This window comes from Cololabis saira, unplaced genomic scaffold (assembly GCF_033807715.1).
Source record: "Cololabis saira isolate AMF1-May2022 unplaced genomic scaffold, fColSai1.1 scf031, whole genome shotgun sequence".
Classification (NCBI taxonomy): Eukaryota; Metazoa; Chordata; class Actinopteri; order Beloniformes; family Belonidae; genus Cololabis; species Cololabis saira.
In genome coordinates this window covers 245001-272500 of record NW_026906195.1, presented here as the reverse complement: position 1 = coordinate 272500, position 27500 = coordinate 245001, and the positions used below count along the sequence as shown (strand labels likewise).

The window sequence follows — 27500 nt, the reverse complement described above, 5'->3', positions numbered from 1 at the left end:
ATGTGCAAAACACTTTAGGACGTGAGCTGTCGCTGTTACCACGTTGAAATATGTGTGGCTAGATTAAGCGAGACCGTTCTCTGCTGGTTGAAAAAGCTTACAGCACCTGGTATTCCCAGGCGGTCTCCCATCCAAGTACTAACCAGGCCCGACCCTGCTTAGCTTCCGAGATCAGACGAGATCGGGCGCATCCAGGCTGGTATGGCCGTAAGCAGAAGCTGCAGCTTGAAATACCTCTGATATGGAGTTGAAGATAAGTCATAGAATATAAGTCATTGATTTGTTGGTTTTATTTGTTGGAGTTAAAGTGCCTTAACCATGTGCAAAACACTTTAGGACGTGAGCTGTCGCTCTTACCACGTTGAAATATGTGTGGGTAGATTAAGCGAGAGCGCTCTCTGCTGGTTGAAAAAGCTTACAGCACCTGGTATTCCCAGGCGGTCTCCCATGCAAGTACTAACCAGGCCCGACCCTGCTTAGCTTCCGAGATCAGACGAGATTGGGCGCATCCAGGCTGGTATGGCCGTAAGCTGAAGCTGCAGCTTGAAATACTTCTTATATGGAGTTGAAGATAAGTTTATAATACAAGTCATTGATTTGTTGGTGATAATAATTTAGAAGCGCTTATTTGTTGGAGTTAAAGTGCCTTAACCATGTGCAAAACACTTTAGGGCGTGAGCTGTCGCTGTTACCACGTTGAAATATGTGTGGGTAGATTAAGCGAGAGCGCTCTCTGCTGGTTGAAAAAGCTTACAGCACCTGGTATTCCCAGGCCGTCTCCCATCCAAGTACTAACCAGGCCCGACCCTGCTTAGCTTCCGAGATCAGACGAGATCGGGCGCATCCAGGCTGGTATGGCCGTTAGCAGAAGCTGCAGCTTGAAATACCTCTTATATGGAGTTGAAGATAAGTCATATAATATAAGTCATTGATTTGTTGGTGATAATAATTTAGAAGCGCTTATTTGTTGGAGTTAAAGTGCCTTAACCATGTGCAAAACACTTTAGGGCGTGAGCTGTCGCTGTTACCACGTTGAAATATGTGTGGGTAGAATAAGCGAGAGCGCTCTCTGCTGGTTGAAATTGCTTACAGCACCTGGTATTCCCAGGCGGTCTCCCATCCAAGTACTAACCAGGCCCGACCCTGCTTAGCTTCCGAGTTCAGACGAGATCGGGCGCATCCAGGCTGGTATGGCCGTAAGCTGAAGCTGTAGCTTGAAATACTTCTTATATGGAGTTGAAGATAAGTATATAATACAAGTCATTGATTTGTTGGTGATAATAATTTAGAAGCGCTTATTTGTTGGAGTTAAAGTGCCTTAACCATGTGCAAAACACTTTAGGGCGTGAGCTGTCGCTGTTACCACGTTGAAATATGTGTGGGTAGATTAAGCGAGAGCGCTCTCTGCTGGTTGAAAAAGCTTACAGCACCTGGTATTCCCAGGCGGTCTCCCATCCAAGTACTAACCAGGCCCGACCCTGCTTAGCTTCCGAGATCAGACGAGATCGGGCGCATCTTTTTTTTTTTTTTTTTCTTTTATTATGAAAATGTATACAAGAAAAGTGGTTTACAACATTGTTATACAGTCAAAATCTTCTACCATTTCGTCACAGTATCAAGTCAAAACATTTCCTTTTCCGAAAACATACAACAATCAAATCTCCAAGTAAATTGTCACATGCACAGCGTCGTACCCAAAACCAAAACATACTCCCAAACCAAAGGAAATAGAAACACATTATGATGCCCTCAACATAGGGATTCAAAGAAGAAAGGAAACACGCAAAATAGCTTCCAATGAAGACCCTTCAGATGTGGACTATCAACTTGTCTCCCTCTGTTACTTCAACCAACTTATTTCCGTCAACAAAAGCATCAACAAAGGCTGTTTTACTATATTTCAAAACCAGATGTAAGTCCTTCTTTAAAATTGATTTGAAAATCACCCAAACATCCACCATCTTTCCTTCAAAGTGGGAGTAGTTTCTCCTCAGCCTGATTGCCAGTCTAGCGTGACTTAAAACAAAATTGAGCAGGTTGGTATTTATAACTTTGCTTTTAACACTTGTACCAAACAAAAGGAGTTGTTCCCAATGAAATCTATGTATGAATTTACTTCCCCAATGCTCGACCAAAGTGTGTTTCAACCTGTCGAAAAACTGAACCAAACAAGTACAATCCAAAAATAAATGAAAGAAATCTTCCTCCCCGTTCATACACACATCACACATTCTACTCAAATTTTTATTTATTTGATGCAATATTATCTTGGTAAATATCCTATTATGCTTTATTTTAAAATCATTATCTTCACATTCTATACTATTATATTTTATTCTACTACGCCATATGTCATCTATGTTCATTCCCACATATTTCTCCTTCCACATTGTATCCGAGGCAGGCCTCTTTAAGACTTTTTCCAACATTATGCCATATACAATCTTCACCTTCAGTTTACTCAAGCAGATCCTATAATTCTCTCTTTCTATATACAGCTCCGGCCAATCCCCCTCCGTCCTTTTTTCGTCATCACTATTTATCCTCGCTATCCATTCCATGTTCATACTGCTTTTGATTTTATCATATGTATTAATAATAGTTCCTCTTTTAATATCATGATCATCAAAATCAGCATGTCTGATCATATCCACAATTGAATGCTCTGGCAGGAGGCCAGGCATTACCTCATACATTATGTTTTTAACTTGTCTTATCCCAGCTCTAAAAAAGATAGCATTATAGAGTGTGTTATCATGATTTAACATTTTGTTATTTAAGAAGATGGGGTTATTGATAACCATATTCATATCTGTGCAGTCATAGTCTATCTGTGGCAAAAATGCAGCCCAGGCACTGAACACCTCCCTATAGAACTCCGGGATGCCTTCGTGCATATGTTTTTTTAAAGCCATCAAGAGACCATATTCTTCGCACTTCCCAGCCTTATGTATATATTGCCTGAAGAAACGTTTCCACGCATAATCTACCTTATCATACAAATATTTGTTGTGCAACTCAAGGTAGCTTGGCTGTCCAGTTATCAAGGCTAATGATAATTCTATTAAAGAATTATTAATAATTAATAAAGTTGACTATTTATCAAATTGTATTATCAAAAATGATAATTCTCGTAGGGGCACCACCGCCGGGGCCTTACTTCCGGTGGGATTCGATAACTAACAGCAGAAAATCAGTCTCATTATGATTTGAATTATCCTGCAGAACAGCAAATCTTACAGAATAACAGTGAAGGCGTGATATCCGAACACTAGGCTCTGCTTAAACAAATCAATTTGTGACCAAATCTTGCATGAAATAACACAACCACTCATAAAGAAATCAATCAGAATTTATTTACATACGGGTGTCAAAAGATGATAAACGCAACACCCAAATAAACCTGATGGCAGAAACTACCTTATTACAAAACCATTAACTAACAAGAAAAACAACAATCAATAAAATGAAACATAAACGTTAAATGCATGGAATGAAAAGAAGAGAATCAAATGTAATAATAATAAAGATGATAAAGAACACAATAATGATAACGTACAGTAATACGCATACAGTAATCTCATTAAACATAAGTTCAGCTTTACACCGTTCTAACTGACTGATCGCCTAAACACAGCCTCACGTCTCCTCTGGATTCTGCATCTGGAGCGGGTTCTGTCGGGGGTTCCAGTCCGATGCGGCCTCGTTCCTCTCGGCTTTCAGTCCAAGCAGTCTCTCGTCTCTCTCTCTTCTCCTTCGACTCTGAAGAAATAAAAAGACAGGGGTGCAGCAGCCGGGCGATCCCGCCCTGGTCAACGGAGCCTATCACGGCGTCTCGGTGCGCGCGGGGATCCAGTCCACTCGTCGGACGTGCGGGCTCCGTCCGGGCTCCTGAGCGCGTGGGCCTCACGGACACAGGTGGCTGGGTGCTCCTCGGGCTGAGCTGGCAGGCTGACCGGAGGATCAGGCCCTCCTCGGGAGAGAACTTAGAGCGGAGAGAGAAATTAGAAAAGAGAGAAACTTGGGAGCGCAGTGCGCTCCGTGGTAACGGGTCTTACGCTCCGCCGGACACTCCAGGCCCGAAGCGGCTCCCCCCCCCCGTCTCGTCGCAGCGCTCAGGAATAAATGGGTAGATGCGGCCGTGGCTGCCTTGGTCGGCAGGCACGTCTTGTCCGGTCCGCTGGCTGAGGGAGAGAGAGTGATGCACTGGGCAGGACGGGAGTTTGAGTTCCGCGGGCTGCGTGATGTCACCAGCCCCTGGCAAGTGATTGGGTGCTTCCCGCTTTTGGGCTTGGGGCGGTTTTACTGAGAGGGACAGTCCCCCCCTTCAGGGCTCGCTTCCTGGGCTCCACTGAGTCTGACCCCCCCTGGTGTCGTCACCCCAGGGAGTCTGTTCCTGGTCCCTTTGCGTTGTCTTTTCCTTTGTTCCTCCAGGTCTGGCAGGAACCCTGCTGGGTTTGTGGGGGCTATACTGCGCCTGACCCCCCTCCTAGGTATCGTAAACTTACTATCTCGAGCTAGGCCGTGGGGGTCGTAAACAGACTATCTCGGCCGAGATCACCAGGGGGCACATTGCAGCCGATTTTCAGCTGAGCAGTTTCAAAGTTTCAAATATACACATTCACAAAATGTTCATACACATTTATAAGTCCAGAGTTCACGTGGGCGACGCCCAACATTCCCCCCGTTTTAGATCTGATGAAGGACTGCAGGGTCCGCGTCGGAGCTAAAACAAACGGTCCAAGTCCATGTGAACATGAAATCCGATCCAATCCGTGTGAGCTGGCCTGGGCGGATCAAACTCATCTATGCAATGGTGTAAAAGTATGAAAATGAACGAAACACATTCAAATAATACAAAAATGGTTAAATCGCATAATACAGTGAAATCACTTCTTAAGGTGAGGTAGATAAAAGGTAAAAATAAAAGAAAAACTGGAAAGAAAAGGGGAGGTTCGTTGGATTACAGACCCTTGATACGTAACTGCCAGCAGCAGACCAGGCTCAGTGGGTGTTTACTACGTGTTAATCCCTTGGCAGAGCGGTGCTGAGGAAGGAAACGGATCGGAGGGGTCTGTCCCGTAACAGAACCGTAACGGAAGAAGGAAGTCTCGTTCCCTATTTGGTACTCTCGAGAGGATGTACGATCATGGTAAGGCCCGGTGCCTTCAGCGCCGGCGTCTGTGTTCCTTTGTGCCCATGCAAAAGTCGACCGAGGGTGGTCACGCAGGTCTGTCACATACTGGCGCGCGGTGCTGGCGGAGGCGACACTAACATTGTCAGGCGGGTACAACGGGTGAAGTGGCAACTTCATTTGCTGACCAGCCGTCCGTTCGAGTGGTGTCATCGCAACCGAGCGGTGTGGCGTGGACCTGACGACCCTGAGATCTAGCAGCATATGGACAAGAGTTAGATTAGCTCGTTTGATCTGACGTGGGGACCGGGAGTCAAAGGGAGCTGTCATGACATTTAAGGCCAAATGTGTGATTCTGTCCGGACCACCCGACCGGGGAGCCCCCCGGTGGCTGAAAACATGGCTCAGGAGGAGGACAGTAATCACCCATTTGGTAAACCAGCAGGTGGCAGCGAGGAGATAACGGTTCCCTCCCAAGGATTTCGGGACCGTCCCCCCACGATCCACCCGCAAGTGTGACCCTGAAACTGTCATGCGTGCGCGTGCTGCAGTCTCCACTATTTGGGAGCTGCACAAACCTGACCCCCCCCTTTCCCACGAGGGCAAGAAGGGGGTGTGGTTGACGAGGGGTACCTGGCTGACCTTTCGGTCCCCGTCCCCTGGGGGCGGGGGTTCTGGTTCCGGATTCGGTCCCAGAGGGGGCATGACGTGGGGCAAAGCACCGGCCTGCCAATCTAAAGACAAGAGTCCCTCACGACCTTCAAGTGGTCTCGGGGCCCCCGAGAATGGCACGGCATCTAAGGAGAAAACGTAGGCGGGACTTATGGGTCTGACCCCGGGACCGGTATCTAGGAAAGCAAGGACACAAACACAGCTGTTAAGAACTGATGAGCAATCAACACGCCGATCCGGTCCATTACGGACCAGTTTACCGAGGGAAATCAGAGAAGGGGGGCGTGCGCCTGCGCGCGCTGCCCTGTCCACCCCCACCAGGCAGATCCTGGCCACGGCTGGGGGGGTGGGTCCGCCTAGTCATTCTGTTGGTGGCCTGGTGCCCCGGTCCTCAGGGGGCCCGGAGGAGCGAGGTGGTTTAATTAATCCCTCGAGGGCCTGGCACACGTCCTCAATGAGGTCATCTTTGTGGCGCTTCCGTCTATTTTTAATGTATTTCGGCGCAGCGGTTTCATACTCGTCATACTGTCTGGCCGGGTAATTAGACCCCCCTTCGTCATGCTGCTCTAACCTGTACTGTGGTTGGTACTCTGACTGACCTGGCGGCGGGCGAGGCTGGTAGTGGTCCCTGGAACCTGGTTCAGGTCCAGTCCAGGCACGGAAAACCTCGTCTCCGAACTCTACGTGACGGTTCTCAGTTCTCTGGACTGCAAGCACCTCGGTATCGTGCTCAGGGGCCCTCGCTGGTCGCGCCCTAGCTTCCCAGGCAATCTGTGCGTACCTTCTGATGTCCCGCATCTGTAGGTCCCTAGTTTGACAGTACATGGTTACATTATACTTTATGCTATCGTGGAGGTTATGGAGGAAAAGTGACTTAAATGCCTGCTCCTCCTCTAAACCTGGGGCGTTGCACCCCTGGAAGTAGGCAGCCCGAAGTCGCCAGTAGTAATCTCTCGGTTGTTCGGACCTCGTTTGTTTGATCGCAAAAGCGCCGAAGGTGGCGGATGCCCGATCAGAAAATATTGAGTATTCTTCACGCAGCGCCTGACATAAAGCTGAATAGCGATCTCTTGTGTCGGGGTGCAGGGTCTCCAGGAAAACATGCACGCTTCTGGAAGTAGTCTTCCAGATTAATTTCATTTTCTCCCGGGAAGTTGCTCCCGGGAGGTCGAGCAAGCATCGTTCAACCTCCCTCAAATAGTCATCAATGTTAGATCCTTTGATGTGGGGGTCAAAACGTTCTATGTCTCTCGCCAGAGACTCTATTTGGCGCGTGCGAAGACCGTGCCCGTAGAACGGAGCTGGTCCATCATTTTCATCATCTGAGCTTTCCCAGTGATGGCGTCCCCTGTAACGTGGGGGGGGGCGTTCTCTCCGATAGGGCGGAGACGGGGTCCTCTGCCGTGAGCTGAGGACCGAGCGGTAACCCCGAGTGGGTTCCGGCTCGAAAAACAGCGGGTCATCCGAGGCATAGCGACGACTTCGACTCGGCCAGGGATTTGAATCAAATTCTCTCCGATATTGTACGCCCTGACCGCGGCTCCTCCCTGGAGGGATAATTTCTGGGCTAACCGTGCGCCTTTCCGCTGCCAGCTGTCTGGCCTGCGGTCGGAGGTAAGGGTATTCGGGGGATCGTGAGTTAGCAGCCGGTCCCGAAGGCAGTCCAGCTGTTGAAGCTGGTCTTGCGTTCGGGGCCCTCTGCGCAGGGGGACCCTCGGCGTCCGATGATTCGTCTTCGATTTGTGCTCGAGCCGCAGCTAAGAGGCCCCTCAAGCTTCCAACCGCTTTCTGCAAATCACAATTTTCCAGCCTCTCTGCCTCATATTTCTCTCGCCACTCGTTAATTCTATCCCCGTGCTCCGCCGCCTGCAGTTCTGCCTTACATTGCCCTAATAAGGCCAGCTGGCCCAAAATGTCGGCTTTAAGGAGTTTTTTGGTCGGGTTTTTAGCAAAGTTAACGAGCTCCACTATCTTCTCCTCGCAGGTTTGGAGGTTATAGCTATTTATCGTAAACAGTTCTTCTCTGGGTATTTCCATCATACGTGCAATTACTTCTTGAGTGTCGGAAAAAGTGACGCTGGGGGAAGCCTCGGCTTCCCCTTCATGGTTACCTGAGCTACTCATCGCGCGTCTGGCCAGGGGACCAGGGACTGAAGGGTACCTGGCGAAAAGCTTCCTATTCAAACGGAACTTGCCTGATGGTCCTCCTTAGTCAACCTCTGGTCACCTCTGCTGGCTCTGCGTCCAAATGCGATGAGTTTCCTGCCCTGTACACCACACGCAGCGCGAACCGGACACCAGTGTTTCGCTTGCGACTCTGCCAAGAGATTAACACTCAGTAATGAAGTAGATTCACGTTATCACCCAGATTAGGAGGAATGAGACAATAAATGAAGCATGAGAGACTGAGCCAACTCTGATCTGTGCCTGAAGGCAGTTGGGTTCTTGGTTATCATAAACAGAATTGAGATAACCTTGGAAGCACAAAAAAAACAAAAGAGAATCAATAAGGTGGATTAAAATTTAAATGCCACCAAATTAAAGATTCAATTTAACAAACACGGTAGAAATTAATCCGAAAGATTAATAACTCACATGGGGTAATCCCGACAAAGTTCTATTAATAGAATTTAAAGAACTTGAAGCAAAACCAACCATTAACTTCAGTGAAGCAAGGTTGCAGAGAACAACTTAAAATAACCGTAGGAATCAGATAATGAGAGGGGAAGAAAAATAAAGATATTTTCTTTCCCGATCAAAATTAATGTTCTGTTATTTCATACAACCTGGTCACAAATATTGTTATTATCGAGAGCCTCGCACGGGGGCTCCATTTATGTTGTGCAACTCAAGGTAGCTTGGCTGTCCAGTTATCAAGGCTAATGATAATTCTATTAAAGAATTATTAATAATTAATAAAGTTGACTATTTATCAAATTGTATTATCAAAAATGATAATTCTCGTAGGGGCACCACCGCCGGGGCCTTACTTCCGGTGGGATTCGATAACTAACAGCAGAAAATCAGTCTCATTATGATTTGAATTATCCTGCAGAACAGCAAATCTTACAGAATAACAGTGAAGGCGTGATATCCGAACACTAGGCTCTGCTTAAACAAATCAATTTGTGACCAAATCTTGCATGAAATAACACAACCACTCATAAAGAAATCAATCAGAATTTATTTACATACGGGTGTCAAAAGATGATAAACGCAACACCCAAATAAACCTGATGGCAGAAACTACCTTATTACAAAACCATTAACTAACAAGAAAAACAACAATCAATAAAATGAAACATAAACGTTAAATGCATGGAATGAAAAGAAGAGAATCAAATGTAATAATAATAAAGATGATAAAGAACACAATAATGATAACGTACAGTAATACGCATACAGTAATCTCATTAAACATAAGTTCAGCTTTACACCGTTCTAACTGACTGATCGCCTAAACACAGCCTCACGTCTCCTCTGGATTCTGCATCTGGAGCGGGTTCTGTCGGGGGTTCCAGTCCGATGCGGCCTCGTTCCTCTCGGCTTTCAGTCCAAGCAGTCTCTCGTCTCTCTCTCTTCTCCTTCGACTCTGAAGAAATAAAAAGACAGGGGTGCAGCAGCCGGGCGATCCCGCCCTGGTCAACGGAGCCTATCACGGCGTCTCGGTGCGCGCGGGGATCCAGTCCACTCGTCGGACGTGCGGGCTCCGTCCGGGCTCCTGAGCGCGTGGGCCTCACGGACACAGGTGGCTGGGTGCTCCTCGGGCTGAGCTGGCAGGCTGACCGGAGGATCAGGCCCTCCTCGGGAGAGAACTTAGAGCGGAGAGAGAAATTAGAAAAGAGAGAAACTTGGGAGCGCAGTGCGCTCCGTGGTAACGGGTCTTACGCTCCGCCGGACACTCCAGGCCCGAAGCGGCTCCCCCCCCCCGTCTCGTCGCAGCGCTCAGGAATAAATGGGTAGATGCGGCCGTGGCTGCCTTGGTCGGCAGGCACGTCTTGTCCGGTCCGCTGGCTGAGGGAGAGAGAGTGATGCACTGGGCAGGACGGGAGTTTGAGTTCCGCGGGCTGCGTGATGTCACCAGCCCCTGGCAAGTGATTGGGTGCTTCCCGCTTTTGGGCTTGGGGCGGTTTTACTGAGAGGGACAGTCCCCCCCTTCAGGGCTCGCTTCCTGGGCTCCACTGAGTCTGACCCCCCCTGGTGTCGTCACCCCAGGGAGTCTGTTCCTGGTCCCTTTGCGTTGTCTTTTCCTTTGTTCCTCCAGGTCTGGCAGGAACCCTGCTGGGTTTGTGGGGGCTATACTGCGCCTGACCCCCCTCCTAGGTATCGTAAACTTACTATCTCGAGCTAGGCCGTGGGGGTCGTAAACAGACTATCTCGGCCGAGATCACCAGGGGGCACATTGCAGCCGATTTTCAGCTGAGCAGTTTCAAAGTTTCAAATATACACATTCACAAAATGTTCATACACATTTATAAGTCCAGAGTTCACGTGGGCGACGCCCAACATATTTAACAATCGTCTTTATCCTAATTGCCTTCTTTTTTATTTCAATATTTACCAACTTAAGCCCTCCCTCCTCATACCCAGCCATTAATGTCTGGTGAGATATTCTCACTCCCTTACCATCCCAAAGAAAAAGAGAAATGATAGAGTTTAACTCTTTCACCACCCACTCCGGCATATCTATAGTCGCTATAAAATGTATCAGTTTTGACATCAGCAAAGCATTTATTATAATAATCTTGCCTTTTAGTTTCAAGCTTCTTAATTTCCAATAATTAATTGTTCTTTTTATTCTATTTATTACCCCTGTCCACGTATAATCTCTGGCTGCCTTCTCATTCACTCCTAGATAAATCCCCAATACTTTGATCTGGTCTTCTGCTATTTTAAAGTTGAGTTTGCACCGGTTATTATTGTCCTTACCCACATATAGAATTTCCGATTTCCCTATGTTAATTTTCGCCCCAGACGCTCTGCCATAAATCTCAATATGGTTTATTACCTCTTGTACACTGTCTGCATTCTGAACTGTTATTGTTGTATCATCTGCGTATTGCAACATGGTAACCCTCCCTCCTCCCGGTAGTTCAATCCCCCTAATGTTATTGTTACTATTTATGAACGTTGCTAAGGGTTCAACAGATAAACTATATAGGAGGGAGGACATGGGACATCCCTGCCTAACAGAACGCTGTAATGGAAAAGTGTTTGTTAGGAACCCATTGCACTTGACTTGGCTCTTTGCGTTTTTGTATAGTAATTCAACCCACGTAATCATTCTACTTCCAAACCCAAACCGTTTTAAAGTGCTGAGGAGAAAATTGTGATTTACTCGGTCAAAAGCTTTATTTAGGTCGACCCCCAAAACAATCCCTCCTTCTCCGTTCGTGTTCATATGATGAATTACATCTCTAACTGTTATTATGGTGTCGCTGATGTCCCTACCCGGTATCCCATATGCCTGTGTCGGTGCCACAATTGTATTTATTATTTTCCCGATTCTACTGCCCAACACTTTTGCCAATATTTTGTAGTCTGTGTTTAGCAGACTGATGGGTCTGAAGTTTTCTAATTTGAGTTTGCTACCTTTATTTTTATATATGATCGTGATGATGCTGAGTGTCATGGAATGAGGTACTTGCTGTGTTCTTTCAATATTCTGTATTACAGTCACCAAGATGGGGGCTAAAAAATCAATGAACTCTTTATAGAACTCGTAGGTCAGGCCATCGGAGCCGGGGCTCTTATTGGACTTTCCACCCATTATAGCTTCCATCACTTCCTGAGTCGTTATATCCCTGTCGCAGCAATCAGCATGCTCACTGGAGAGCTTTGCGGACACAGTGTCAAGTATTCTTTTCATGCACTCATCATCATTTTCCTCCTCCGTAAAGAGGCATCTGTAATAGTCTTCAACCACACTGCAGATTTCCGTAATGTCATTCACCCGATCACCATTATCTTTTTCAAGTTCATCTATATAATTCTTTTCTTGTTTCTGTCTTTCCATTCCCAGAAAGAAAGCTGTGTTTTTTTCCCCCTCCACAGCGTATCTGGCTTTGCTTCGAATAATAGCGCCATCACAATCTTCTACTTCATATGTATGGAGCGTATGTTTTAACTTCAATAAGTTGTCCACTTTCCAACCGGCATCATTATCTGCCCTCTCTAGTTCAGTATCTATTAATAGTTTTATTTCTTTTACCCTTCTCTTTTTATATGCATTCTTGTGTTTAGCATATTTAAGGCTTATTGCCTTAATTCCTTTTTTAACTTGTTCCCACCATCGACCCGTATCATCTAACATGCCTTGATTGTCGGACATGGCTTTTAAATATTCTCGTATCCTATGTTTATATTTATTATCCCTAAGCAAGCTATTATTAAGGCACCATACTCCCCCACCCCTCCCTCTTTCCCCTACTTTTATCGTCCCCATGAGGTTTGCGTGGTCACTTATGGTATTAAAATTATATGTTAGTGTGCCGACATAGTTCATTATACTTTTCGCTACTAGACACATATCAATTCTACTTTGCTTTAATACACCCAATACCACCTGTCGTCGGGAGAACTCCCTCTTATCAGGGTTTTCCCACCTCCATTTATCTATAATATCATACATCCCATTCAGCATCAGCAGCTTCCTCCTAGATGCATCAGTCCCAAACATAGTGTTTTTTGATGCATCTAGTCTATCTAACCAGACATTCATATCCCCTATAATGATACAGTTTCCCGTGTAGCAAGGCTCAAGACTATCGAAAAAAAGATTCCTGTCCTTCTCTATGTTGGGGGCATAAACACAAAATAACTTAAAGAAAACCTTCTGCACATAAAATTCGATCCCCACCACTCTTCCCTCTGTGTCCATGTGGCACTGTTTCACATTGGATGCTGTATTTCTTTTGAAAAGTATTGCCACCCCCCTTGCAGTCGTAGTTCCGTTACTATAAAAAAGAAGCCCTGGCCAAAATTTCCTTACCATTTTCACCACCTCCTCATCCCATCGTGTTTCTTGCAGACATATGATGTCTGTGCTACATAAATTGATCACCCTTTGTAACTTATTTCCTGTTCTCAAGCCATTGGCGTTTAGAGAAGAAAAACTTAACGTCATGATGAAAAAAAGAAAAAGAGAAATGAACAAAACTCAAGCAAAATATATAGACAAGAACCCATAAACACTATTTTTTCACACTTAACCCCTTCTTCACTTTCGCCTTCCTCTTCAATTTGTTAATAAATACCGCACTGAGATCTGTGTCCTCCCCCTCAGAAGATTCAAGTGATACCTGGGAGTCATCAGCTGGTTCACTTCCTGCCAGGTTCTCATCCCTCACAGGTACAGAACTAGAGGAAAGACCCCCTCTGGTCCTGACTCCGCTGCCGGCTCTACCTCTTCCCCTCGTCAGGACCCCCCCCGTGCGATCACTGCCGACTCTGGCGCCTGCCGAATGAGGGGATCTGTCCCTGGGGCGAGTGGCATGGACATCGGGTGGTGGAACCACAACCACCTCCCCCCCAATATTCTCCTCCACCGACGAGCCGATTCCCTCCATCATCACTTCGTCCATGCTGCTCCCGATACCCACGTCCTCCATGGACTGATGGGGCGCAGCTGCGCTGCGGCTCACCTCCAGCCTTCCGACCGCCTCCGGCTCCGCAGTCTGGGGGCCACGCCCATCCTCCGTCTCCACTCCCTCAGCCAGCAGCTTCTCCCTCTCCTGCTCCCTCTCGGCCGGTGACGGGGTCTCCTCCCGTTCATCTCCGTCCCCTGCCAGTGCTTCCCTCATCTCCTCTTCCACCTCCTCCTCCTCATCAACTTCTGCATGGAACTCCTCCACGCACTCCCTCGCAAAGTGTCCTTGTTTCAGGCATTTATAGCAGTGGAAGTCCGGACACTCCCTCATAATGTGTCCCGGTTGGATGCACAGTCTACACACTTTAACTTGTTTGTCATGGATCACTCTAAAGTGATCCATGCCCTGTAATGTTTCGAACTTTGTGGAGTAAGGCAGCGATGATACTCCCTAGGGGAATCTCACTCTGACAAAGCGAGTGCCTTCCGCGATGTCAGTCCCAGGCCACACCCTCCTCTTTATAGGGGAGACGGCAGACACACCCCAAAGTGCCAGTTTGTCCAGAATTTCTCCGTCCGTGATGTAAACTGGCAACGACATGAATGATACCACCATCTCGATGTTGTTTATCTCTCTGGCGGTGATCGTATTGTTTCCGACTCTCAAACCCTCCATTAATCTTTCTTTCCCAGCCGCATCTTTCATAGTCAGTTCGTACTTCCGGGGCGTCTTGAACCTGCACCCAATTACTATTCCGCATTTCTCTTTTGTTATCCTCAGCAAATCCATTGTCGAAAGTTTGTCCTCCCCCTCTATTTCCACCTCAATAGTCAGATCCTTCTCATAGGTTCGGTCGACCTTCTCATTGTCTGCATTCCGTTTGCCATTGTTCAAAGCCATGTCGTCCGTCCGTTACAAACTCCCCCCAAACAGCGAAGCTGCTGGGGGGGGGGGAGGTGGTTCCTCCACTCTCTTTTCAGGAGGTTTGTGGCCTGATCTTTCCTTCTCCTTCCTCCACCACGTGCTCCCTGGTGTCTTGCTCAAACAAACTGCCACGTCACACTTCCTGCACAAACAGGAAGTCAGAGCGCATCCAGGCTGGTATGGCCGTTAGCAGAAGCTGCAGCTTGAAATACCTCTTATATGGAGTTGAAGATAAGTCATATAATATAAGTCATTGATTTGTTGGTGATAATAATTTAGAAGCGCTTATTTGTTGGAGTTAAAGTGCCTTAACCATGTGCAAAACACTTTAGGACGTGAGCTGTCGCTGTTACCACGTTGAAATATGTGTGGGTAGATTAAGCGAGAGCGCTCTCTGCTGGTTGAAAAAGCTTACAGCACCTGGTATTCCCAGGCGGTCTCCCATCCAAGTACTAACCAGGCCCTACCTTGCTTAGCTTCCGAGATGAGACGAGATCGAGCGCATCCAGGCTGGTATGGCCGTAAGCTGAAGTTGCAGCTTGAAATACCTCTTATATGGAGTTGAAGATAAGTCATATAATATAAGTCATTGATTTGTTGGTTTTATTTGTTGGAGTTAAAGTGCCTTAACCATGTGCAAAACACTTTAGGACGTGAGCTGTCGCTGTTACCACGTTGAAATATGTGTGGCTAGATTAAGCGAGACCGTTCTCTGCTGGTTGAAAAAGCTTACAGCACCTGGTATTCCCAGGCGGTCTCCCATCCAAGTACTAACCAGGCCCGACCCTGCTTAGCTTCCAAGATCAGACGAGATCGGGCGCATCCAGGCTGGTATGGCCGTAAGCAGAAGCTGCAGCTTGAAATACCTCTGATATGGAGTTGAAGATAAGTCATAGAATATAAGTAATTGATTTGTTGGTTTTATTTGTTGGAGTTAAAGTGCCTTAACCATGTGCAAAACACTTTAGGACGTGAGCTGTCGCTGTTACCACGTTGAAATATGTGTGGGTAGATTAAGCGTGAGCGCTCTCTGCTGGTTGAAAAAGCTTACAGCACCTGGTATTCCCAGGCGGTCTCCCATCCAAGTACTAACAAGGCCCGACCCTGCTTAGCTTCCGAGATCAGACGAGATCGGGCGCATCCAGGCTGGTATGGCCGTAAGCAGAAGCTGCAGCTTGAAATACCTCTTATATGGAGTTGAAGATAAGTCATAGAATATAAGTCATTGATTTGTTGGTTTTATTTGTTGGAGTTAAAGTGCCTTAACCATGTGCAAAACACTTTAGGACGTGAGCTGTCGCTGTTACCACGTTGAAATATGTGTGGGTAGATTAAGCGAGAGCGCTCTCTGCTGGTTGAAAATGCTTACAGCACCTGGTATTCCCAGGCGGTCTCCCATCCAAGTACTAACCAGGCCCGACCCTGCTTAGCTTCCGAGATCAGACGAGATCGGGCGCATCCAGGCTGGTATGGCCGTAAGCTGAAACTGCAGCTTGAAATACCTCTTATATGGAGTTGAAGATAATCATAGAATATAAGTCATTGATTTGTTGGTTTTATTTGTTGGAGTTAAAGTGCCTTAACCATGTGCAAAACACTTTTGGACGTGAGCTGTCGCTGTTACTAAGTTGAAATATGTGTGGGTAGATTAAGCGAGAGCGCTCTCTGCTGGTTGAAAATGCTTACAGCACCTGGTATTCCCAGGCGGTCTCCCATCCAAGTACTAACTAGGCCCGACCTTGCTTAGCTTCCGAGATCAGACGAGATCGGGCTCATCCAGGCTGGTATGGCCGTAAGCAGAAGCTGCTGTTTGAAATACCTCTTATATGGAGTTGAAGATAAGTCATATAATATAAGTCATTGATCTGTTGGTGATAATAATTTAGAAGCGCTTATTTGTTGGAGTTAAAGTGGCTTAACCATGTGCAAAACACTTTAGGACGTGAGCTGTCGCTGTTACCACGTTGAAATATGTGTGGGTAGATTAAGCGAGAGCGCTCTCTGCTGGTTGAAAATGCTTACAGCTCCTGGTATTCCCAGGCGGTCTCCCATCCAAGTACTAACCAGGCCCGACCCTGCTTAGCTTCCGAGATCAGACGAGATCGGGCGCATCCAGGCTGGTATGGCCGTAAGCAGAAGCTGCAGCTTGAAATACCTCTTATATGGAGTTGAAGATAAGTCATAGAATATAAGTCATTGATTTGTTGGTTTTATTTGTCGGAGTTAAAGTGCCTTAACCATGTGCAAAACACTTTAGGACGTGAGCTGTCGCTGTTACCACGTTGAAATTTGTGTGGGTAGATTAAGCGAGAGCGCTCTCTGCTGGTTGAAAAAGCTTACAGCACCTGGTATTCCCAGGCGGTCTCCCATCCAAGTACTAACCAGGCCCGACCCCGCTTAGCTTCCGAGATCAGACGAGATCGGGCGCATCCAGGCTGGTATGGCCGTAAGCAGAAGCTGCAGCTTGAAATACCTCTTATATGGAGTTGAAGATAAGTCATAGAATATAAGTCATTGATTTGTTGGTTTTATTTGTTGGAGTTAAAGTGCCTTAACCATGTGCAAAACACTTTAGGACGTGAGCTGTCGCTGTTACCACGTTGAAATATGTGTGGGTAGATTAAGCGAGAGCGCTCTCTGCTGGTTGAAAAAGCTTACAGCACCTGGTATTCCCAGGCGGTCTCCCATCCAAGTACTAACCAGGCCCGACCCTGCTTAGCTTCCAAGATCAGACGAGATCGGGCGCATCCAGGCTGGTATGGCCGTAAGCTGAAGCTGCAGCTTGAAATACCTCTTATATGGAGTTGAAGATAAGTCATATAATATAAGTCATTGATTTGTTGGTGATAATAATTTAGAAGCGCTTATTTGTTGGAGTTAAAGTGCCTTAACCATGTGCAAAACACTTTAGGACGTGAGCTGTCGCTGTTACCACGTTGAAATATGTGTGGGTAGATTAAGCGAGAGCGCTCTCTGCTGGTTGAAAAAGCTTACAGCACCTGGTATTCCCAGGCGGTCTCCCATCCAAGTCCTAACCAGGCCCGACCCTGCTTAGCTTCCGAGATCAGACGAGATCGGGTGCATCCAGGCTGGTATGGCCGTAAGCAGAAGCTGCAGCTTGAAATACCTCTTATATGGAGTTGAAGATAAGTCATATAATATAAGTCATTGATTTATTGGTGATAATAATTTAGAAGCGCTTATTTGTTGGAGTTAAAGTGCCTTAACCATGTGCAAAACACTTTAGGACGTGAGCTGTCGCTGTTACCACGTTGAAATATGTGTGGCTAGATTAAGCGAGAGCGTTCTCTGCTGGTTGAAAAAGCTTACAGCACCTGGTATTCCCAGGCGGTCTCCCATCCAAGTACTAACCAGGCCCGACCCTACTTAGCTTCCGAGATCAGACGAGATCGGTCGCATCCAGGCTGGTATGGCCGTAAGCAGAAGCTGCAGCTTGAAATACCTCTTATATGGAGTTGAAGATAAGTCATAGCATATAAGTCATTGATTTGTTGGTTTTATTTGTTGGAGTTAAAGTGCCTTAACCATGTGCAAAACCCTTTAGGACGTGAGCTGTCGCTGTTACCACGTTGAAATATGTGTGGGTAGATTAAGCGAGAGCGCTCTCTGCAGGTTGAAAAAGCTTACAGCACCTGGTATTCCCAGTCGGTCTCCCATCCAAGTACTAACCAGGCCCGACCCTGCTTAGCTTCCGAGATCAGACTAGATCGGGCGCATCCAGGCTGGTATGGCCATAAGCAGAAGCTGCAGCTTGAAATACCTCTTATATGGAGTTGAAGATAAGTCATAGAATATAAGTCATTGATTTGTTGGTGATAATAATTTAGAAGCGCTTATTTGTTGGAGTTAACGTGCCTTAACCATGTGAAAAACACTTTAGGACGTGAGCTGTTGCTGTTACCACGTTGAAATATGTGTGGCTAGATTAAGCGAGAGCGTTCTCTGCTGGTTGAAAAAGCTTACAGCACCTGGTATTCCCAGGCGGTCCCCCATCCAAGTACTAACCAGGCTCAAACCTGCTTAGCTTCCGAGATCAGACGAGATCGGGTGCATCCAGGCTGGTATGGCCGTAAGCAGAAGCTGCAGCTTGAAATACCTCTTATATGGAGTTGAAGATAAGTCATAGCATATAAGTCATTGATTTGTTGGTTTTATTTGTTGGAGTTAAAGTGCCTTAACCATGTGCAAAACACTTTAGGACGTGAGCTGTCGCTGTTACCACGTTGAAATATGTGTGGGTAGATTAAGCGAGAGCGCTCTCTGCAGGTTGAAAAAGCTTACAGCACCTGGTATTCCCAGGCGGTCTCCCATCCAAGTACTAACCAGGCCCGACCCTGCTTAGCTTCCGAGATCAGACGAGATCGGGCGCATCCAGGCTGGTATGGCCGTAAGCAGAAGCTGCAGCTTGAAATACCTCTTATATGGAGTTGAAGATAAGTCATAGAATATAAGTCATTGATTTGTTGGTTTTATTTGTTGGAGTTAAAGTGCCTTAACCATGTGCAAAACACTTTAGGACGTGAGCTGTCGCTGTTACCACGTTGAAATATGTGTGGGTAGATTAAGCGAGAGCGCTCTCTGCTGGTTGAAAAAGCTTACAGCACCTGGTATTCCCAGGCCGTCTCCCATCCAAGTACTAACCAGGCCCGACCCTGCTTAGCTTCCGAGATCAGACGAGATCGGGCGCATCCAGGCTGGTATGGCCGTAAGCTGAAGCTGCAGCTTGAAATACCTCTTATATGGAGTTGAAGATAAGTCATATAATATAAGTCATTGATTTGTTGGTGATAATAATTTAGAAGCGCTTATTTGTTGGAGTTAAAGTGCCTTAACCATGTGCAAAACACTTTAGGACGTGAGCTGTCGCTGTTACCACGTTGAAATTTGTGTGGGTAGATTAAGCGAGAGCGCTCTCTGCTGGTTGAAAAAGCTTACAGCACCTGGTATTCCCAGGCGGTCTCCCATCCAAGTACTAACCACGCCCGACCCTGCTTAGCTTCCGAGATCAGACGAGATCTGGCGCATCCAGGCTGGTATGGCCGTAAGCAGAAGCTGCAGCTTGACATACCTCTTATATGGAGTTGAAGATAAGTCATAGAATATAAGTCATTGATTTGTTGGTTTTATTTGTTGGAGTTAAAGTGCCTTAACCATGTGCAAAACACTTTAGGACGTGAGCTGTCGCTGTTACCACGTTGAAATATGTGTGGGTAGATTAAGCGAGAGCGCTCTCTGCTGGTTGAAAAAGCTTACAGCACCTGGTAATACCAGGCGGTCTCCCATCCAAGTACTAACCAGGCCGGACCCTGCTTAGCTTCCGAGATCAGACGAGATCGGGCGCATCCAGGCTGGTATGGCCGTAAGCAGAATCTGCTGCTTGAAATACCTCTTATATGGAGTTGAAGATAAGTCATAGAATATAAGTCATTGATTTGTTGGTTTTATTTGTTGGAGTTAAAGTGCCTTAACCATGTGCAAAACACTTTAGGACGTGAGCTGTCGCTGTTACCACGTTGAAATATGTGTGGGTAGATTAAGCGAGAGCGCTCTCTGCTGGTTGAAAAAGCTTACAGCACCTGATATTCCCAGGCGGTCTCCCATCCAAGTACTAACCAGGCCCGACCCTGCTTAGCTTCCGAGATCAGACGAGATCGGGCGCATCCAGGCTGGTATGGCCGTAAGCTGAAGCTGCAGCTTGAAATACCTCTTATATGGAGTTGAAGATAAGTCATATAATATAAGTCATTGATTTGTTGGTGATAATAATTTAGAAGCGCATATTTGTTGGAGTTAAAGTGCCTTAACCATGTGAAAAACACTTTAGGACGTGAGCTGTCTCTGTTACCACGTTGAAATATGTGTGGGTAGATTAAGCGAGAGCGCTCTCTGCTGGTTGAAATAGCTTACAGCACCTGGTATTCCCAGGCGGTCTCCCATCCAAGTACTAACCAGGCCCGACCCTGCTTAGCTTCCGAGATCAGACGAGATCGGGCGCATCCAGGCTGGTATGGCCGTAAGCAGAAGCTGCAGCTTGAAATACCTCTTATATGGAGTTGAAGATAAGTCATAGAATATAAGTCATTGATTTGTTGGTTTTATTTGTTGGAGTTAAAGTGCCTTAACCATGTGCAAAACACTTTAGGACGTGAGCTGTCGCTGTTACCACGTTGAAATATGTGTGGGTAGATTAAGCGAGAGCGCTCTCTGCTGGTTGAAAATACTTACAGCACCTGGTATTCCCAGGCGGTCTCCCATCCAAGTACTAACCAGGCCCGACCCTGCTTAGCTTCCGAGATCAGACGAGATCGGGCGCATCCAGGCTGGTATGGCCATAAGCAGTAGCTGCAGCTTGAAATACCTCTTATATGGAGTTGAAGATAAGTCATAGAATATAGGTCATTGATTTGTTGGTTTTATTTGTTGGAGTTAAAGTGCCTTAACCATGTGCAAAACACTTTAGGACGTGAGCTGTCGCTCTTACCACGTTGAAATATGTGTGGGTAGATTAAGCGAGAGCGCTCTCTGCTGGTTGAAAAAGCTTACAGCACCTGGTATTCCCAGGCGGTCTCTCATCCAAGTACTAACCAGGCCTGACCCTGCTTAGCTTCCGAGATCAGACGAGATCGGGCGCATCCAGGATGGTATGGCCGTAAGCTGAAGCTGCAGCTTGAAATACTTCTTATATGGAGTTGAAGATAAGTCATATAATATAAGTCATTGATTTGTTGGTGATAATAATTTAGAAGCGCTTATTTGTTGGCGTTAAAGTGCCTTAACCATGTGCAAAACACTTTAGGACGTGAGCTGTCGCTGTTACCACGTTGAAATATGTGTGGGTAGATTAAGCGAGAGCGCTCTCTGCTGGTTGAAAAAGCTTACAGCACCTGGTATTCCCAGGCGGTCTCCCATCCAAGTACTAACCAGGCCCGACCCTGCTTAGCTTCCGAGATCAGACGAGATCGGGCGCATCCAGGGTGGTATGGCCGTAAGCAGAAGCTGCAGCTTGAAATACCTCTTATATGGAGTTGAAGATAAGTCATATAATATAAGTCATTGATTTGTTGGTGATAATAATTTAGAAGCGCTTATTTGTTGGAGTTAAAGTGCCTTAACCATGTGCAAAACACTTTAGGACGTGAGCTGTCGCTGTTACCACGTTGAAATATATGTGGGTAGATTAAGCGAGAGCGTTCTTTGCAGGTTGAAAAAGGTTACAGCACCTGGTATTCCCTGGCGGTCTCCCATCCAAGTACTAACCAGGCCCGACCCTGCTTAGCTTCCGAGATCAGACGAGACCGGGCGCATCCAGGCTGGTATGGCTGTAAGCAGAAGCTGCAGCTTGAAATACCTCTTATATGGAGTTGAAGATAAGTCAAAGAATATAAGTCATTGATTTGTTGGTTTTATTTGTTGGAGTTAAAGTGCCTTAACCATGTGCAAAACACTTTAGGACGTGAGCTGTCGCTGTTACCACGTTGAAATATGTGTGGGTAGATTAAGCGAGAGCGCTCTCTGCTGGTTGAAAAAGCTTACAGCACCTGGTATTCCCAGGCGGTCTCCCATCCAAGTACTAACCAGGCCCGACCCTGCTTAGCTTCCGAGATCAGACGAGATCTGGCGCTTCCAGGCTGGTATGGCCGTAAGCAGAAGCTGCAGCTTGAAATACCTCTTATATGGAGTTGAAGATAAGTCATAGAATATAAGTCATTGATTTGTTGGTTTTATTTGTTGGAGTTAAAGTGCCTTAACCATGTGCAAAACACTTTAGGACGTGAGCTGTCGCTGTTACCACGTTGAAATATGTGTGGGTAGATTAAGCGAGAGCGCTCTCTGCTGGTTGAAAAAGCTTACAGCACCTGGTATTCCCAGGCGGTCTCCCATCCAAGTACTAACCAGGCCCGACCCTGCTTAGCTTCCGAGATCAGACGAGATCGGGCGCATCCAGGCTGGTATGGCCGTAAGCTGAAGCTGCAGCTTGAAATACCTCTTATATGGAGTTGAAGATAAGTCATATAATATAAGTCATTGATTTGTTGGTGATAATAATTTAGAAGCGCTTATTTGTTGGAGTTAAAGTGCCTTAACCATGTGCAAAACACTTTTGGACGTGAGCTGTCGCTGTTACCACGTTGAAATTTGTGTGGGTAGATTAAGCGAGAGCGCTCTCTGCTGGTTGAAAAAGCTTACAGCACCTGGTATTCCCAGGCGGTCTCCCATCCAAGTACTAACCACGCCCGACCCTGCTTAGCTTCCGAGATCAGACGAGATCTGGCGCATCCAGGCTGGTATGGCCGTAAGCAGAAGCTGCAGCTTGACATACCTCTTATATGGAGTTGAAGATAAGTCATAGAATATAAGTCATTGATTTGTTGGTTTTATTTGTTGGAGTTAAAGTGCCTTAACCATGTGCAAAACACTTTAGGACGTGAGCTGTCGCTGTTACCACGTTGAAATATGTGTGGGTAGATTAAGCGAGAGCGCTCTCTGCTGGTTGAAAAAGCTTACAGCACCTGGTATTACAAGGCGGTCTCCCATCCAAGTACTAACCAGGCCGGACCCTGCTTAGCTTCCGAGATCAGACGAGATCGGGCGCATCCAGGCTGGTATGGCCGTAAGCAGAATCTGCTGCTTGAAATACCTCTTATATGGAGTTGAAGATAAGTCATAGAATATAAGTAATTGATTTGTTGGTTTTATTTGTTGGAGTTAAAGTGCCTTAACCATGTGCAAAACACTTTAGGACGTGAGCTGTCGCTGTTACCACGTTGAAATATGTGTGGGTAGATTAAGCGAGAGCGCTCTCTGCTGGTTGAAAAAGCTTACAGCACCTGATATTCCCAGGCGGTCTCCCATCCAAGTAATAACCATGCCCGACCCTGCTTAGCTTCCGAGATCAGACGAGATCGGGCGCATCCAGGCTGGTATGGCGGTAAGCTGAAGCTGCAGCTTGAAATACCTCTTATATGGAGTTGAAGATAAGTCATATAATATAAGTCATTGATTTGTTGGTGATAATAATTTAGAAGCGCATATTTGTTGGAGTTAAAGTGCCTTAACCATGTGAAAAACACTTTAGGACGTGAGCTGTCGCTGTTACCACATTGAAATATGTGTGGGTAGATTAAGCGAGAGCGCTCTCTGCTGGTTGAAAAAGCTTACAGCACCTGGTATTCCCAGGCGGTCTCCCATCCAAGTACTAACCAGGCCCGACCCTGCTTAGCTTCCGAGATCAGACGAGATCGGGCGCATCCAGGCTGGTATGGCCGTAAGCAGAAGCTGCAGCTTGAAATACCTCTTATATGGAGTTGAAGATAAGTCATAGAATATAAGTCATTGATTTGTTGGTTTTATTTGTTGGAGTTAAAGTGCCTTAACCATGTGCAAAACACTTTAGGACGTGAGCTGTCGCTGTTACCACGTTGAAATATGTGTGGGTAGATTAAGCGAGAGCGCTCTCTGCTGGTTGAAAATACTTACAGCACCTGGTATTCCCAGGCGGTCTCCCATCCAAGTACTAACCAGGCCTGACCCTGCTTAGCTTCCGAGATCAGACGAGATCGGGCGCATCCAGGCTGGTATGGCCGTAAGCAGAAGCTGCTGCTTGAAATACCTCTTATATGGAGTTGAAGATAAGTCATATAATATAAGTCATTGATTTGTTGGTGATAATAATTTAGAAGCGTTTATTTGTTGGAGTTAAAGTGCCTTAACCATGTGAAAAACACTTTTGGATGTGAGCTGTCGCTGTTACCACGTTGAAATATGTGTGGGTAGATTAAGCGAGAGTGCTCTCTGCTGGTTGGAAAAGCTTACAGCACCTGGTATTCCCAGGCGGTCTCCCATCCAAGTACTAACCAGGCCCGACCCTGCTTAGCTTCCGAGATCAGGCGAGATCGGGCGCATCCAGGCTGGTATGGCCGTAAGCTGAAGCTGCAGCTTGAAATACCTCTTATATGGAGTTGAAGATAAGTCATATAATATAAGTCATTGATTTGTTGGTGATAATAATTTAGAAGCGCTTATTTGTTGGAGTTAAAATGCCTTAACCATGTGCAAAACACTTTAGGACGTGAGCTGTCGCTGTTACCACGTTGAAATATATGTGGGTAGATTAAGCGAGAGCGTTCTCTGCAGGTTGAAAAAGGTTACAGCACCTGGTATTCCCTGGCGGTCTCCCATCCAAGTACTAACCAGGCCCGACCCTGCTTAGCTTCCGAGATCAGACGAGATCGGGCGCATCCAGGCTGGTATGGCTGTAAGCAGAAGCTGCAGCTTGAAATACCTCTTATATGGAGTTGAAGATAAGTCATAGAATATAAGTCATTGATTTGTTGGTTTTATTTGTTGGAGTTAAAGTGCCTTAACCATGTGCAAAACACTTTAGGGCGTGAGCTGTCGCTGTTACCACGTTGAAATATGTGTGGGTAGATTAAGCGAGAGCGCTCTCTGCTGGTTGAAAAAGCTTACAGCACCTGGTATTCCCAGGCGGTCTCCCATCCAAGTACTAACCAGGCCCGACCCTGCTTAGCTTCCGAGATCAGACGAGATCTGGCGCATCCAGGCTGGTATGGCCGTAAGCAGAAGCTGCAGCTTGAAATACCTCTTATATGGAGTTGAAGATAAGTCATAGAATATAAGTCATTGATTTGTTGGTTTTATTTGTTGGAGTTAAAGTGCCTTGACCATGTGCAAAACACTTTAGGACGTGAGCTGTCGCTGTTACCATGTTGAAATATGTGTGGGTAGATTAAGCGAGAGCGCTCTCTGCTGGTTGAAAAAGCTTACAGCACCTGGTATTCCCAGGCGGTCTCCCATCCAAGTACTAACCAGGCCCGACCCTGCTTAGCTTCCGAGATCAGGCGAGATCGGGCGCATCCAGGCTGGTATGGCCGTAAGCAGAAGCTGCAGCTTGAAATACCTCTTATATGGAGTTGAAGATAAGTCATATAATATAAGTCATTGATTTGTTGGTGATAATAATTTAGAAGCGCATATTTGTTGGAGTTAAAGTGCCTTAACCATGTGAAAAACACTTTAGGACGTGAGCTGTCGCTGTTACCATGTTGAAATATGTGTGGGTAGATTAAGCGAGAGCGCTCTCTGCTGGTTGAAAAAGCTTACAGCACCTGGTATTCCCAGGCGGTCTCCCATCCAAGTACTAACCAGGCCCGACCCTGCTTAGCTTCCGAGATCAGACGAGATCGGGCGCATCCAGGCTGGTATGGCCGTAAGCAGAAGCTGCAGCTTGAAATACCTCTTATATGGAGTTGAAGATAAGTCATAGAATATAAGTCATTGATTTGTTGGTTTTATTTGTTGGAGTTAAAGTGCCTTAACCATGTGCAAAACACTTTAGGACGTGAGCTGTCGCTGTTACCACGTTGAAATATGTGTGGGTAGATTAAGCGAGAGCGCTCTCTGCTGGTTGAAAATACTTACAGCACCTGGTATTCCCAGGCGGTCTCCCATCCAAGTACTAACCAGGCCCGACCCTGCTTAGCTTCCGAGATCAGACGAGATCGGGCGCATCCAGGCTGGTATGGCCGTAAGCAGAAGCTGCTGCTTGAAATACCTCTTATATGGAGTTGAAGATAAGTCATATAATATAAGTCATTGATTTGTTGGTGATAATAATTTAGAAGCGTTTATTTGTTGGAGTTAAAGTGCCTTAACCATGTGAAAAACACTTTTGGACGTGAGCTGTCGCTGTTACCACGTTGAAATATGTGTGGGTAGATTAAGCGAGAGTGCTCTCTGCTGGTTGAAAATGCTTACAGCTCCTGGTATTCCCAGGCGGTCTCCCATCCAAGTACTAACCAGGCCCGACCCTGCTTAGCTTCCGAGATCAGATGAGATCGGGCGCATCCAGGCTGGTATGGCCATAAGCAGTAGCTGCAGCTTGAAATACCTCTTATATGGAGTTGAAGATAAGTCATAGAATATAGGTCATTGATTTGTTGGTTTTATTTGTTGGAGTTAAAGTGCCTTAACCATGTGCAAAACACTTTAGGACGTGAGCTGTCGCTCTTACCACGTTGAAATATGTGTGGGTAGATTAAGCGAGAGCGCTCTCTGCTGGTTGAAAAAGCTTACAGCACCTGGTATTCCCAGGCGGTCTCCCATCCAAGTACTAACCAGGCCTGACCATGCTTAGCTTCCGAGATCAGACGAGATCGGGCGCATCCAGGATGGTATGGCCGTAAGCTGAAGCTGCAGCTTGAAATACTTCTTATATGGAGTTGAAGATAAGTCATATATTATAAGTCATTGATTTGTTGGTGATAATAATTTAGAAGCGCTTATTTGTTGGAGTTAAAGTGCCTTAACCATGTGCAAAACACTTTAGGACGTGAGCTGTCGCTGTTACCACGTTGAAATATGTGTGGGTAGATTAAGCGAGAGCGCTCTCTGCTGGTTGAAAAAGCTTACAGCACCTGATATTACCAGGCGGTCTCCCATCCAAGTACTAACCAGGCCCGACCCTGCTTAGCTTCCGAGATCAGACGAGATCGGGCGCATCCAGGCTGGTATGGCCGTAAGCTGTAGCTGCAGCTTGAAATACCTCTTATATGGAGTTGAATATAAGTCATATAATATAAGTCATTGATTTGTTGGTGATAATAATTTAGAAGCGCTTATTTGTTGGAGTTAAAGTGCCTTATCCATGTGAAAAACACTTTTGGACGTGAGCTGTCGCTGTTACCACGTTGAAATATGTGTGGGTAGATTAAGCGAGAGTGCTCTCTGCTGGTTGAAAATCCTTACAGCACCTGGTATTCCCAGGCGGTCTCCCATCCAAGTACTAACCAGGCCCGACCCTGCTTAGCTTCCGAGATCAGACGAGATCGGGCGCATCCAGGCTGGTATGGCCGTAAGCAGAAGCTGCAGCTTGAAATACCTCTTATATGGAGTTGAAGATAAGTCATAGAATATAAGTCATTTATTTGTTGGTTTTATTTGTTGGAGTTAAAGTGCCTTAACCATGTGCAAAACACTTTAGGACGTGAGCTGTCGCTGTTACCACGTTGAAATATGTGTGGGTAGATTAAGCGAGAGCGTTCTCTGCTGGTTGAAAAAGCTTACATCAACTGGTATTCCCAGGCAGTCTCCCATCCAAGTACTAACCAGGCCCGACCCAGCTTAGCTTCCGAGATCAGACG

General features: G+C 46.4%; 41 non-coding genes and 3 pseudogenes across 41 annotated transcripts; all 44 read right to left on the bottom strand.

Annotated features, from left to right (window-relative positions):
• Positions 1-94: 94 nt before the first annotated feature.
• Positions 95-213, bottom strand: LOC133428435 (5S ribosomal RNA). The gene has a single exon (XR_009773446.1). It is a non-coding gene; the product is annotated as a 5S ribosomal RNA (ribosomal RNA).
• A 199-nt stretch (positions 214-412) lies between these two features.
• LOC133428805 (5S ribosomal RNA) lies at positions 413-531 on the bottom strand. The gene has a single exon (XR_009773798.1). It is a non-coding gene; the product is annotated as a 5S ribosomal RNA (ribosomal RNA).
• A 216-nt stretch (positions 532-747) lies between these two features.
• LOC133428806 (5S ribosomal RNA) lies at positions 748-866 on the bottom strand. The gene has a single exon (XR_009773799.1). It is a non-coding gene; the product is annotated as a 5S ribosomal RNA (ribosomal RNA).
• A 217-nt stretch (positions 867-1083) lies between these two features.
• On the bottom strand, positions 1084-1202 carry LOC133428542 (5S ribosomal RNA). Its single transcript, XR_009773549.1, has one exon. It is a non-coding gene; the product is annotated as a 5S ribosomal RNA (ribosomal RNA).
• Positions 1203-14727: 13525 nt separating this feature from the next.
• LOC133428898 (5S ribosomal RNA) lies at positions 14728-14846 on the bottom strand. Its single transcript, XR_009773886.1, has one exon. It is a non-coding gene; the product is annotated as a 5S ribosomal RNA (ribosomal RNA).
• A 199-nt stretch (positions 14847-15045) lies between these two features.
• Positions 15046-15164, bottom strand: LOC133428581 (5S ribosomal RNA). Its single transcript, XR_009773585.1, has one exon. It is a non-coding gene; the product is annotated as a 5S ribosomal RNA (ribosomal RNA).
• A 199-nt stretch (positions 15165-15363) lies between these two features.
• On the bottom strand, positions 15364-15482 carry LOC133428693 (5S ribosomal RNA). Its single transcript, XR_009773692.1, has one exon. It is a non-coding gene; the product is annotated as a 5S ribosomal RNA (ribosomal RNA).
• Positions 15483-15681: 199 nt separating this feature from the next.
• LOC133428471 (5S ribosomal RNA) lies at positions 15682-15800 on the bottom strand. Its single transcript, XR_009773481.1, has one exon. It is a non-coding gene; the product is annotated as a 5S ribosomal RNA (ribosomal RNA).
• Positions 15801-15998: 198 nt separating this feature from the next.
• Positions 15999-16117, bottom strand: LOC133428889 (5S ribosomal RNA). The gene has a single exon (XR_009773878.1). It is a non-coding gene; the product is annotated as a 5S ribosomal RNA (ribosomal RNA).
• Positions 16118-16334: 217 nt separating this feature from the next.
• LOC133428598 (5S ribosomal RNA) lies at positions 16335-16453 on the bottom strand. The gene has a single exon (XR_009773601.1). It is a non-coding gene; the product is annotated as a 5S ribosomal RNA (ribosomal RNA).
• A 199-nt stretch (positions 16454-16652) lies between these two features.
• On the bottom strand, positions 16653-16771 carry LOC133428489 (5S ribosomal RNA). Its single transcript, XR_009773499.1, has one exon. It is a non-coding gene; the product is annotated as a 5S ribosomal RNA (ribosomal RNA).
• Positions 16772-16970: 199 nt separating this feature from the next.
• Positions 16971-17089, bottom strand: LOC133428579 (5S ribosomal RNA). Its single transcript, XR_009773584.1, has one exon. It is a non-coding gene; the product is annotated as a 5S ribosomal RNA (ribosomal RNA).
• A 217-nt stretch (positions 17090-17306) lies between these two features.
• On the bottom strand, positions 17307-17425 carry LOC133428672 (5S ribosomal RNA). Its single transcript, XR_009773672.1, has one exon. It is a non-coding gene; the product is annotated as a 5S ribosomal RNA (ribosomal RNA).
• Positions 17426-17642: 217 nt separating this feature from the next.
• Positions 17643-17761, bottom strand: LOC133428750 (5S ribosomal RNA). Its single transcript, XR_009773748.1, has one exon. It is a non-coding gene; the product is annotated as a 5S ribosomal RNA (ribosomal RNA).
• A 199-nt stretch (positions 17762-17960) lies between these two features.
• Positions 17961-18079, bottom strand: LOC133428815 (5S ribosomal RNA). Its single transcript, XR_009773808.1, has one exon. It is a non-coding gene; the product is annotated as a 5S ribosomal RNA (ribosomal RNA).
• Positions 18080-18296: 217 nt separating this feature from the next.
• Positions 18297-18415, bottom strand: LOC133428520 (5S ribosomal RNA). The gene has a single exon (XR_009773527.1). It is a non-coding gene; the product is annotated as a 5S ribosomal RNA (ribosomal RNA).
• A 199-nt stretch (positions 18416-18614) lies between these two features.
• Positions 18615-18733, bottom strand: LOC133428434 (5S ribosomal RNA). Its single transcript, XR_009773445.1, has one exon. It is a non-coding gene; the product is annotated as a 5S ribosomal RNA (ribosomal RNA).
• Positions 18734-18932: 199 nt separating this feature from the next.
• Positions 18933-19051, bottom strand: LOC133428707 (5S ribosomal RNA). The gene has a single exon (XR_009773707.1). It is a non-coding gene; the product is annotated as a 5S ribosomal RNA (ribosomal RNA).
• A 217-nt stretch (positions 19052-19268) lies between these two features.
• Positions 19269-19387, bottom strand: LOC133428837 (5S ribosomal RNA). Its single transcript, XR_009773829.1, has one exon. It is a non-coding gene; the product is annotated as a 5S ribosomal RNA (ribosomal RNA).
• Positions 19388-19586: 199 nt separating this feature from the next.
• LOC133428377 (5S ribosomal RNA) lies at positions 19587-19705 on the bottom strand (annotated as a pseudogene).
• A 199-nt stretch (positions 19706-19904) lies between these two features.
• Positions 19905-20023, bottom strand: LOC133428521 (5S ribosomal RNA). The gene has a single exon (XR_009773528.1). It is a non-coding gene; the product is annotated as a 5S ribosomal RNA (ribosomal RNA).
• A 217-nt stretch (positions 20024-20240) lies between these two features.
• On the bottom strand, positions 20241-20359 carry LOC133428432 (5S ribosomal RNA). Its single transcript, XR_009773444.1, has one exon. It is a non-coding gene; the product is annotated as a 5S ribosomal RNA (ribosomal RNA).
• A 199-nt stretch (positions 20360-20558) lies between these two features.
• LOC133428624 (5S ribosomal RNA) lies at positions 20559-20677 on the bottom strand. The gene has a single exon (XR_009773626.1). It is a non-coding gene; the product is annotated as a 5S ribosomal RNA (ribosomal RNA).
• Positions 20678-20876: 199 nt separating this feature from the next.
• LOC133428747 (5S ribosomal RNA) lies at positions 20877-20995 on the bottom strand. Its single transcript, XR_009773745.1, has one exon. It is a non-coding gene; the product is annotated as a 5S ribosomal RNA (ribosomal RNA).
• A 217-nt stretch (positions 20996-21212) lies between these two features.
• Positions 21213-21331, bottom strand: LOC133428619 (5S ribosomal RNA). The gene has a single exon (XR_009773621.1). It is a non-coding gene; the product is annotated as a 5S ribosomal RNA (ribosomal RNA).
• Positions 21332-21548: 217 nt separating this feature from the next.
• Positions 21549-21667, bottom strand: LOC133428845 (5S ribosomal RNA). Its single transcript, XR_009773836.1, has one exon. It is a non-coding gene; the product is annotated as a 5S ribosomal RNA (ribosomal RNA).
• Positions 21668-21866: 199 nt separating this feature from the next.
• Positions 21867-21985, bottom strand: LOC133428583 (5S ribosomal RNA). Its single transcript, XR_009773587.1, has one exon. It is a non-coding gene; the product is annotated as a 5S ribosomal RNA (ribosomal RNA).
• A 199-nt stretch (positions 21986-22184) lies between these two features.
• LOC133428431 (5S ribosomal RNA) lies at positions 22185-22303 on the bottom strand. The gene has a single exon (XR_009773443.1). It is a non-coding gene; the product is annotated as a 5S ribosomal RNA (ribosomal RNA).
• Positions 22304-22520: 217 nt separating this feature from the next.
• Positions 22521-22639, bottom strand: LOC133428836 (5S ribosomal RNA). The gene has a single exon (XR_009773828.1). It is a non-coding gene; the product is annotated as a 5S ribosomal RNA (ribosomal RNA).
• Positions 22640-22838: 199 nt separating this feature from the next.
• Positions 22839-22957, bottom strand: LOC133428359 (5S ribosomal RNA). The gene has a single exon (XR_009773395.1). It is a non-coding gene; the product is annotated as a 5S ribosomal RNA (ribosomal RNA).
• Positions 22958-23156: 199 nt separating this feature from the next.
• On the bottom strand, positions 23157-23275 carry LOC133428365 (5S ribosomal RNA; annotated as a pseudogene).
• A 217-nt stretch (positions 23276-23492) lies between these two features.
• Positions 23493-23611, bottom strand: LOC133428430 (5S ribosomal RNA). The gene has a single exon (XR_009773442.1). It is a non-coding gene; the product is annotated as a 5S ribosomal RNA (ribosomal RNA).
• Positions 23612-23810: 199 nt separating this feature from the next.
• LOC133428773 (5S ribosomal RNA) lies at positions 23811-23929 on the bottom strand. Its single transcript, XR_009773768.1, has one exon. It is a non-coding gene; the product is annotated as a 5S ribosomal RNA (ribosomal RNA).
• A 217-nt stretch (positions 23930-24146) lies between these two features.
• LOC133428604 (5S ribosomal RNA) lies at positions 24147-24265 on the bottom strand. The gene has a single exon (XR_009773607.1). It is a non-coding gene; the product is annotated as a 5S ribosomal RNA (ribosomal RNA).
• A 217-nt stretch (positions 24266-24482) lies between these two features.
• Positions 24483-24601, bottom strand: LOC133428749 (5S ribosomal RNA). The gene has a single exon (XR_009773747.1). It is a non-coding gene; the product is annotated as a 5S ribosomal RNA (ribosomal RNA).
• A 199-nt stretch (positions 24602-24800) lies between these two features.
• On the bottom strand, positions 24801-24919 carry LOC133428627 (5S ribosomal RNA). Its single transcript, XR_009773629.1, has one exon. It is a non-coding gene; the product is annotated as a 5S ribosomal RNA (ribosomal RNA).
• Positions 24920-25118: 199 nt separating this feature from the next.
• Positions 25119-25237, bottom strand: LOC133428603 (5S ribosomal RNA). The gene has a single exon (XR_009773606.1). It is a non-coding gene; the product is annotated as a 5S ribosomal RNA (ribosomal RNA).
• Positions 25238-25454: 217 nt separating this feature from the next.
• LOC133428429 (5S ribosomal RNA) lies at positions 25455-25573 on the bottom strand. The gene has a single exon (XR_009773441.1). It is a non-coding gene; the product is annotated as a 5S ribosomal RNA (ribosomal RNA).
• A 199-nt stretch (positions 25574-25772) lies between these two features.
• On the bottom strand, positions 25773-25891 carry LOC133428549 (5S ribosomal RNA). Its single transcript, XR_009773555.1, has one exon. It is a non-coding gene; the product is annotated as a 5S ribosomal RNA (ribosomal RNA).
• Positions 25892-26108: 217 nt separating this feature from the next.
• LOC133428616 (5S ribosomal RNA) lies at positions 26109-26227 on the bottom strand. The gene has a single exon (XR_009773618.1). It is a non-coding gene; the product is annotated as a 5S ribosomal RNA (ribosomal RNA).
• A 199-nt stretch (positions 26228-26426) lies between these two features.
• LOC133428698 (5S ribosomal RNA) lies at positions 26427-26545 on the bottom strand. Its single transcript, XR_009773698.1, has one exon. It is a non-coding gene; the product is annotated as a 5S ribosomal RNA (ribosomal RNA).
• A 217-nt stretch (positions 26546-26762) lies between these two features.
• On the bottom strand, positions 26763-26881 carry LOC133428776 (5S ribosomal RNA). The gene has a single exon (XR_009773771.1). It is a non-coding gene; the product is annotated as a 5S ribosomal RNA (ribosomal RNA).
• Positions 26882-27098: 217 nt separating this feature from the next.
• On the bottom strand, positions 27099-27217 carry LOC133428646 (5S ribosomal RNA). Its single transcript, XR_009773647.1, has one exon. It is a non-coding gene; the product is annotated as a 5S ribosomal RNA (ribosomal RNA).
• A 199-nt stretch (positions 27218-27416) lies between these two features.
• LOC133428384 (5S ribosomal RNA) overlaps positions 27417-27500 on the bottom strand; it is a 119-nt pseudogene continuing 35 nt past the window's right edge.